Raw genomic sequence first — 10,030 nt, forward strand, 5'->3', positions numbered from 1 at the left:
CTATGATCCATACACCAGAACTGTAAGCCTGGTCTTGAGTGTCACCACTCTAAAATACTTCCTTGCATAACATCCCAGCAGCTACCAAAAGCAATATGAGTGCACCAAAGACCCCACCTAGAGCATGTGAAGATGCTTACTTCTGTTTAAATTTCACAAGCATTTTCTTAGTGTGCCCAGGTCTGCAAGATCTGTAAACTCCTCATGGAGTGCAGCAAGTACCAAGTGCCTTGGGTCAGGACACCTACCCAGCAAAATGCACCATCCTCCCCAATGGGTGGGATTAGTCCCTGAAGACAGGGCCTCTTGCAGAGAGTCTTGAGCTGCCCCATCCACGCTGGGACTCCTTACAGTGGTGCCTTCTGCCACACAGCCACAGTGAGGTGGACAGGCTTTGCACGCGTCTAATAAGTCAACATTATGATGGGAAAAATTCACCCAATGCCAAGAGCTCCAGCAAGACCATATAACACTTCATTTGTGTGCTAAAAACTCAATAGGGATTTAAATGAATTAGATCCTTGTCCACAAGACAAAGTTAACCCTTGCTGAATAAACATTTTTTTATTAGTGGATCAGAATTAGGTAGGATATGTTTCTTACAAAGCAGTTTTATTTGAATGTCAATTAAATGACTGACAAACTGTGTCTTCAAATGTTTCTTTTTCATAATTTGTTTCTTCTTTTTTTGTTGTTTTATGAGTGCAGTGCTCCACCAGGGTCGTCTTTGTGTAGCAAAACCAAAGATAACTTCTAAAACCAGAAGAAATAAATCAGAATGCTTGAAGTCAAGGCTCTCCAGTTTCACTTGAAACAGAGAAAACACATTACAAAGTATAGCAAAAGTTTGCCAAGTCTCTTTAATGACCCAGAAACTGGTTATGATGTACTGAATTTTGCAAGTTAGTAAATCTGTCCATATACACAATAGCAAAACAAAATTTGGGACTCTGTCACCAACTGGATTTTCTGTTCAGAATTACACAGATCCAGCAGCCTAGTGACTCCTGGGGAAACCTCTTGGGGGTTAACTGGATGAAACCAACAGGCACAAGAAGATATTATCCACAGACACCAGCAGATGCATCCTCAGTGGAACATTTCTGCCAGCCATGCTGCAGAGTTGTCTACAGTCACCCCTGGCCCTCAAAAAGCTTTGGTGAAACTGGAGGGCTAAAGCCAAATCTCCATCCTGGTGTTTGTGCCTGCCTCCTCCTCTTGCCTGTGTACTCTTGTCAGTGTCCTTGCATGTGAAAATAATTGTGCTGTTTCATGCTCCCTTATGGAGCAGTCGAGGACAAAGCCGCAAAAGTTGCTCTCAGATGTATCATCTCTTTTTTCATTAGCACAAGGCATAACTAGGACCTGACCCAAAGCCATCCCAAAACAGCTGATGTCTACCCATTCACTCCTCTGGGCTTTTGACCAGCACAGGTTCCAGGTTAGCATAAAACACGGCACAATTCTTTTCACACGCACGTACACTGACAAGAGGCCACCATCATTTTAAAGATGTACATGCTGTGCTTATCAAGGCCAAGGGGTCTTAACCATAAGAAATGACTAAATTTGTATACACAGGAGGAGGCTGGAAAATGAAATTACATTTGCTACAGAAAATCCATCTTTGTTTTCCAAGCTGTTCTTGCTTTCATACTCAAGTGTTTCGTGTCTCCCTCATCAGTAACCACCATCACTTGGGAACAGCTGTGTCCTTGGGTGGACACACAATTCAGGATATTATTGCTGCAGCTTCTATGTGTCTTCCTGGCAAATTTCTGTCTTAATTGTACTTCTTTCCTAAAGAAATGTGCTTTTAAGTCAATCAGGGTTTGCAAACATCTCACCAAGTCAAGTGAAGTCCAAGTGGGTGAAAGGCAGTTTTATTTTCCTGCTACAAATTTTCCAGTCACACCTATTTTTATGTTAGCAGGGGAAACCTCCATGATTTAGTAACTACAAGCCATTTAACAAACATGAACTCAAACAAGCACTTGTAAAGAACAAAAACAAATGCTTCACTCTGAAAGGTATGTTTTCCTTCTAAACACTTCTTCCGTTAGAATAGAAACATAAATTTAACTGATTTTTACATTTTTTTATTTTTTTTTAACAAAAAGTTATTCCCTCCTCTCCCATCCCAGATGGCTAGATGTTGACTCAGTGCAAGGAACTTGGGAGGTTATACAAACACGAACCTGGTTTGACAATCCATTATAACTTGGCTAATGGCCCTCCGTCACCAATAATCAAGGCTCTGCTAACACTTTCATTCCTTTATTTCTTATTTTTGCTGAGTACATTGTACTCTGCTCAGCTGAATCACCAGGATTTCTTTTCTTTCAAGAGGGCCCTTTTTTTTAAAGCCTCTCTCTTAAGGGAAAAATATTTATTTGTCAAATGAAGCCCTCGAAGGGCTTTGCCTCTTGCAGGTGAATTTTCAGAAATGTAAGTTTTCAGAGCGGTTTCAGGCATAATTTTCTCTCTGCTCCCCCCTTTTCAAATGGCAGCACTGTGCAGGGAAGCGGTGCCCAGCTGCAGCACCTAATCCTGTATGTCTGCACTGCCCCAGCACTACTTGATCAAAAATCCGAAACCGAGATTTGATCTTAACAGAGATGCCAAAGTCCTGAGTCTGCCCCATACACAGTTCCTCAACGATAATGGAAAACCTCCAAACAAAACAATCCTGCTAATTCAGATTTCCTTATCAGCTTCTTTACAGGGGGCCTGAAATATCAGTTTTAAAGGGATATTGGGGGTTTTTTTGATTGGTGGGGGGCACAGTGTCAGCCTGTGGGCTCAGCTTCTCCAACCACCCAAGTTCAGGCTCTCCCAGGGGAAACCTGGGGATCCCACCCAGACGCGCAGTGGCATGGTGAAGCAACAGTCCGGCCACTGACTCGTGAGCTTGCGTGGATCCCTGCAGAGAAAACATAACTCCACCTTGGCTTGTCAGTACAGGTGTCTCCAAAGAGGCTTCGGCATGGCCACAGGCTCTGCTCTTGCCCTGCTCCTGTGCAGCAAGGAGCTGTGGCCGTGTGAGGGATGGAGTTCCCAGGGACTGGCACCCCAGCACCCGTCTCGGCAAAGGAGCCTGCCAGGGCACTGACCTGGCACACAGATCACATGCAATGCCGGGGGGACGCGTGTCCTGCTTCTTGCCAGGCAATACATCTGCCCTGGCCGGTTTCCAAAGCATGTCATACCCATGCATCTATCAGTGTGCTGCACCACATGCTGAGTTGAGGTAAGTAAAGCTTGGCAAGTTTGCATCTCCCTGCAGAGTATCGCTACTGCAGGCAGGAGCACCTCTCAGGCTGGGCGAAACATAACGAATGGGGCCCTCTGACTTCTCCCAGTTGGGGTCTCTTTGATGAAGCAAAGCAGGACTGAATAAATAAACTCGTCTTACCCAGCCTCTGTGGGAATCCAAACATTTCTGAAGATTTTGTCATCTGAAGTTGAGTACAGAAGTGAGGGTAACATTGAAAAGATCCTGAGGGAGTAAAGCTCTATTTAAAAGAGAAATTACTTAGGATCTCTGGAACTTAGTCTCCCAAAGCCCTCAGACGTACGGTCTTAAATCACTTATGTGCTCTCAAAGTCTGGGAATTTAGGAGTTTCAAAGGGGTGTCAAGGCCTTCATCCAGCCAGTAATCTTTAAAATTGTCATATTTGGACCCTCTGCAGCGTGAGGTTGCTCTGGCAGGGGGTCACAGCACTGGAATGGAGCTGACGGGATGGTGGTCATCTCCTGGAGACCAGTGTCACCCGCAGGTACGTGGCAGGCAGAGGGCAGCATGCCGGCAGGGCTGGGGACCATGCTCTATAGGGCTGTCAGCAGGACAGGACAATGTGGTGCGGCCCCACACACCACAGCATGCTCCTACCTGCTGGGATGAGCGTGGGGACAGCCAGCTCATCTCCCACTGCAAAACAGCAGAGAAAAGATCTACCTGCTGAGGCAACGCTAGTGTGCCTGCCTCACCTCTGATGCCGCAGAGAAGGAGAGGGGCCCAGCTTTCAACAGCGGGAGCATCCTAAAGCACTCACAGAGCCAAACAGTCAGGGAGCCAAGAGACATGTGGAGGGAGCCAGCGGAGAGAGCAGCATCCAATTCAGCAAATCCCTTAAGCATGTGTTTAAATGCTTTCCTAAATCCGGACCACAGGGCGTCCGCACAGATGGCCCTCACTGATCCTGGGATACCTGCTAGTATCCCATGAAGGGACAAGGAGGTGGCTCAGTCCCCTGCAAAAACAGGCAATGGAAAGTAAAGACAGCATGGGGACACGGGCAAAGCCTGCAGCCCTCTGTAACAGAGATGATCTGCATCCAGAGGGATGCTTCTCAGAGAAGTTCACTTCTCTGGGCAGTCACATTGAGTTATTACCATACAGTATCTTTTCTCACTTGCCATGTGTTTTTTCATATTTTTTTTCTCCTCCTTCTTTTTTTTTTTCTTTTTTTTTTAACTTCACCTAATGTTGTTTATTTCAAGTTTCTCAGCTCCACTCTTGAGAGTGGAAAAGCCGTATCCTACATATGTTCTGCAGATTATTGGACCCACCTCCTCCTCCGAGTGTTTCAACAACAATCAGTTGTTTTCTGTGCAGTGAGAGGGATTACAGCCCTGTGGTATCTTTCTACATTCTTTAAAATCTTCTCTCCTCTCTGGGGAAGAATCTGTTTCTGATGTTAATGTGGTGCTACGTCTTTGTGAAGTGTTCTGATCCTGCCTGCTGTCACCACAACATGGTGATAAATTAAGAGTTTAATTTCAGTTTAATTTGCACATGCAGATTAACAAAGGCAGAGGACAGGGCATGGAAGGACAAGAGCAACTCTAATATCTCTGCCTCACTCAGCTCGCTCATGTGTGTCTCTGGGGACTGCAACTGCTTCATCCTAGCGTTGATACACAAAAAGCAAGAAACCTGAAGATTTAATAGAGTTAATATTATTTTGACTCAGATATTATGGAAGGAGAGAGTTTAAGAAAGACTCCTTGCCAACAGACTTAACACAAATCCTTCTCATTTGTTTTAAGTTTCTCCTCTTTGTTCTTAGTACTGCAAGAAGGCACAATGTGCTACATTTTTGAAGTATGCCCTTAACCCCACTGCGCTGAAGGGTGGTAATAAACAACTACTCCAGCACTTTGAGTGGATGGAAACAGAGGTGTTAGCAGGCTCTCACAGTGGAGGCACAAACCCTCCCAAGGTGGTTCGAAGGAGGTGATCCCATCGCTGCCAAAGGCAGGATGCAGTACCTCCAGCCATGGTCATGGTCACGCTTGCCATATGGACAGCTGGCCTTACAGACCTTTGCAAAGGCACTGAGTCACTGTGGGGACACTGTGCCTCTAAGGCACCCCATTTCTGAGTCCCTTAGAAGAAAGAGACAAGGTCAGAAAATGTTATAAAGAAAAGGATTGGAGCAGAGACCCCTCAGATCTTCGCAAGACAGTTTAAATTGACTAAAGGGTTAAAAATAGAAGACCCACACTTTGGCTGTAATATATAAAAATGGTGCTAGGCATCAGGAACTTTTCAAAGAGTGCTAATTTATAGATGCTTTTCTAAGGAGGACAAGTGAGTATATTACTTTTCCTTTAAAGTGCAGCTGCAACAGCAAACCACACACACTCTGTAGGTTTTATAACCTTGCTAATTTTCCCTAAGTCTTGGGAGCTATTGGTGGTAAGTATAAAGGTATTTTGTTTCAACCTAAGAAGAAAAAGAAAACTGAAAACAAAAGAATTTGTTTTCAGAGAACAGCTAACAGCCAAACTAAAGAGATATTGAGTATGATCTCCACAGAACAGCCAGCAATGCCAGGGAGACTGATTTATACCACTTACTCTTGATTCAACTGAAGGAATTGGGGTTTTATTTTTATTCCTATTCATATCAATGGGAAAAATGGGCACATAAAGCATGCAGGGACAAAATGACAACCTAAAGGAAACGCCGGATGAATCAGTAACCCTTTTGGCTGCATACAGAAAATCTGTAGCCATGACAAGAGAGATCCTGGGAGCATTGCACTAGATGAGGTACTTGCGTGAAGAGGAATCAAGTCCCAGCTCTGCAACACATTTTCTTGCTTTCATGTTCCCATTTGTAAAACAGGGAGCTATAAAACCAGTTCATTGGGATGTGCAAGAGGCTCAGATACTGCAGTAAGGAGGAGCGTGCAAATGCTGAGACTGAAATCCTCATCTTTCAATCCCATCACCATCTAAAGTGCCAACCAGCCATTTTATTTTATGCCAGCTCTTACAGCTTTGAATGTTGCTTTTGTCCCACAGGAGAAGGAAACTACGGTTTTTGTGGCATCATGTCAGAATAGCTCATCATAAGGGTACCAGCCTAGAGTGGAGAAGACCTGAGTTCATCTTCCCATTTTACCAGCTTTAGGGGAAAAGTTTTGATCTGAGTCAGGAACAAGAGATCTTTGACCGCAGGTTTGCCTAACTGCCTATGCAGAAGGGGTGGAAGCAACTTTCTCTGCAACTAAAACATTTTCTGGGGACATAAAATGAAGAACTTCTGCCCAAACTCTAACCACAGTCCAGATTTTTAGCAAAACTTTTTAGCCATGCCTTAATATGAGGGGACAGGTAGCGCAGAAAGGTTATTTGCCTGTAACAGCCCAAAAATGGAACTGAAGATTTTGCTTTCTCCCAATTCTCTGGACTTTTGTCTTTGCTTGATGGTCTAAGGGAAAAAATCCACTGTCAAACCCCTACGGAGGTCCAAAATGCTACTCATGTTCCAAAATCACTAGGAGAGCTCACATAATAAAATATTTGCTGGAAAGGCACCAGGGCATATTAAGCATAGGGAGGCAGCCTTAACTCTCACTTTCCATACTTTCATGAGCCTGAGTCAGAACCGTAATGTTATTTGAACTATACCTATATGTTGGATTTAACTTAAAGCATTTCTTCACCAGTCCAACACCTTTTTATTTACTCCCATATGTTATCCCATATTATCTCATTAGTTACGTTATTTTAGCTGCACTTAGCATGCAGGTGATATTGCCAAATCGCTACCTAGTCATAAAACTATGTATCCTATTATTGTCATTGGAGTTTTCCAAAATATGCACTAATTCTACCATCTCAAGATATATTTCACCAGTTGAAGAGTACATTATTAAGCATTTCATTACCATAATAAAAATGAAAATGTATGAACAGAAAATCATAGATATTTTGTGTCCTATTCTCATTATTCTAATTTTCATTTGCTTCTGATTCTATATATATCCTGGTTAACAAACATCACACGAGAGTTTTAAAACTAAACAGTCTGGAAATGGGAAAAAAAGTTAAGTAAGTTCATAATGGCACCCAGAGATCTGCTAAAATAATTTTTAAACTGTTCCCGACCAAGCTATAAAAGTACATGGCTAGCTATACTCACCAGCACAAGGGCAAAGATATCATCAGCTTGCTAATACATCTTCCATTTTAAGGCCACCAGTGGTCAAACAGAAGAGTCAGCCTGTTGGGTTTGTTGCATAAGTAGTTATTAGCCACAGCACCTAGCAGAGTGAGGAAAGAATGTTAATGGCCAGGAATGAGTTTGTGTTGCAATGAAGGAGCAGCAACAGAATGAAGGCTATATCCTGTTTTGTCCTTACACTGAGAGATCATCCTCTGGCTCACAGGGAAAACACAAGACCCAGTAAAGTTCTCGAGGCTCTCCTGCTTTCCACCTTGTATTACTGGTGTAAGGCCAAGACTTTTCAGGTGAGTTCAGCATAAAACTTCAGCAAACAAAAAAAAAAGTAAGTTATAAACTTGCATGATGAAAGTTGAGAGAGCTGTCTGGAACTTATATAGTCATTTGCTGAATTCAAAGAAAAATAGTTTATCCTTTAAACCTTTACAAATGAAAACTTTATATTTTGGAATTAGTCAGCACAGCCCACGATTCATGGTGGCTACTTCCTTTCTTAGACACTGCACATGAAAGGCTTTCTGAACTTCTATATATTCCCTCCTTCTGAAACTAAGCGCTGCTGCAGCATGTGAAATAGGTTTCCTAATCTACAGCATTCATGTTATATTCAAAAAAGACTAGTTGATAAAAGAGGACCACATAACATTGGGTGAGATGGCAAGTAACAGATTTGCTGAATTATTTCACAGAGAACAAGATTTTCTCTCTGTCTCATTGCTGAATTTTCAATCACGATTAACTTATTTAATAGAACTGGTGAAATAATAGGCAAAAGTAAACCACATCAGCTCCTTTGATTCATTATAGGCTGTATGGAAAAATCACAATTTGCCACAGCCCTATGAAAAGTGGCAGTGAGACTAAGCCGCAGCAACTGAATTCACCAAAGATCAAAGTAAAAATATGAAGCAAGTATCTTGCAGTGTTAGAGTTTAAAGTGTAGGTTTTTTCAAAATAATTTGCAAAGATAGGCCAAACGTTGCTGGTCTTAAAAAAATGTGCATCCAGTCTGCCAACTCAGTTCTGCTGAGCAGCAACAGATAGGACAGGATCTTCAAGCTCACAGCAGCTAACTTCAGGAGCTTATTTCAGCTCTAATGAACCTTCCCAAGTACATACTATGCGCTGGAGTATGTATCAATGAAACCATCCACAGCTGTACATAGCACCCCTACTTCCAAACAACTAAATAAAAAGGACAACCAGCAGGGCTTACCTTCTCCTTCCACCAGAGATACATACCTTACAATTAGCATGCCTATGGTTCACAGGGCTGGGGCAGGGGAGGATGGAATAACAAAACACAACAAAGATAATTCTGCTCCCAGAAGAGTGCTGTTCCAGCAGCAGCATCATCTCTGGGCTCCAGCAGGTCCATTGCCAAAAGTAGACCAAAATCTTGTCTGTCACCTAGGCACAGTTTTGTGAAACCACACATGCCAAAGCCTAAGAAAGATTGTGCAGAAAGTCAAACTGCATCTTTTCTGAGGAAGAGTTACTGGCACACTGTGTATGAATACATACCTGTAACATAGAATTCTATGCATGTGTCCTTCACATGCAAACAAAAACAGTACAGATCTTTGTTACCAGTCCAAACCTGCACTCTTTTATGTACATCATCTCCAGCCACGCAGAGAAAGTTCAGCAATTATCCTCAAGTCAGGAAAAACATACAGTTCACATGCATTCCTTAAACCCAATGAGAAACAGTGCTCTGCAGTGGTTACTGCACTAGGACTCAGCTGAATCAAAATCTGTATTTGACTTTCCTACAGAGAGATCATGGGATCTTGACTATCCATTTCGTCCCTAATTTCTGAAAACAGAGGGTATGGATGCCAACTATACATTGAAATGTGTAAAAGCTGAGTGTTACAGCTATTTGTGTGTGGAATGCAAATCTTAAATACTATTAATTCCATAACTCTAACCATGTAACTCCATGAACATTGACTTTCATTAACATAGCGTGGAATTATATTCAGTGTCAGGGTGTGAAAGTCTCATAAGAACCCTAAACTACTGTAACTGATAGGTCATGCCAAAAGAGGAGAATGTGTTGGTGATGCCTTCTAAATGATAAATCTTCAATTCTTCTTACTGCAACTAATACCCAGCATCACTTGCCAGTTGTTTCAGAGTGTTACATTTCTCAAAATGAAACCTATGCCATAAACGTCTGGTCAGGTGAAGCTCATTGATGTAAAGCAGCCTGTATTTTCTGTCACAGAATTACCTATTAGACCTTGCAATGTTTCAATTATATATTTAACTCTATACTAATCTATTTCATGAATAAGCAAAGAATTAAGATATTGCATAGTATTTTATTGTCAGCTGTCACATAAATTACGATTTTTCTGTTCCACAAACACAAACAATCCAGAGCTGAATGTTTCTTCAAGACAAGGTCAGCTGAAGAAATACCTTCTTTAGGAAGAAAGTGGATAATGCTCCCTTTCATCTGCTTCTGAAACTCCAGTCACCTTCTAGCTTGCATGGCACGAGAAAATACTTCTGAGAAAGGTTGCTGTAATATAAGAAAT

This window comes from Haliaeetus leucocephalus, unplaced genomic scaffold (genome assembly GCF_000737465.1).
Source record: "Haliaeetus leucocephalus isolate CR32 unplaced genomic scaffold, Haliaeetus_leucocephalus-4.0 Scaffold140, whole genome shotgun sequence".
Taxonomy (NCBI): Eukaryota; Metazoa; Chordata; class Aves; order Accipitriformes; family Accipitridae; genus Haliaeetus; species Haliaeetus leucocephalus.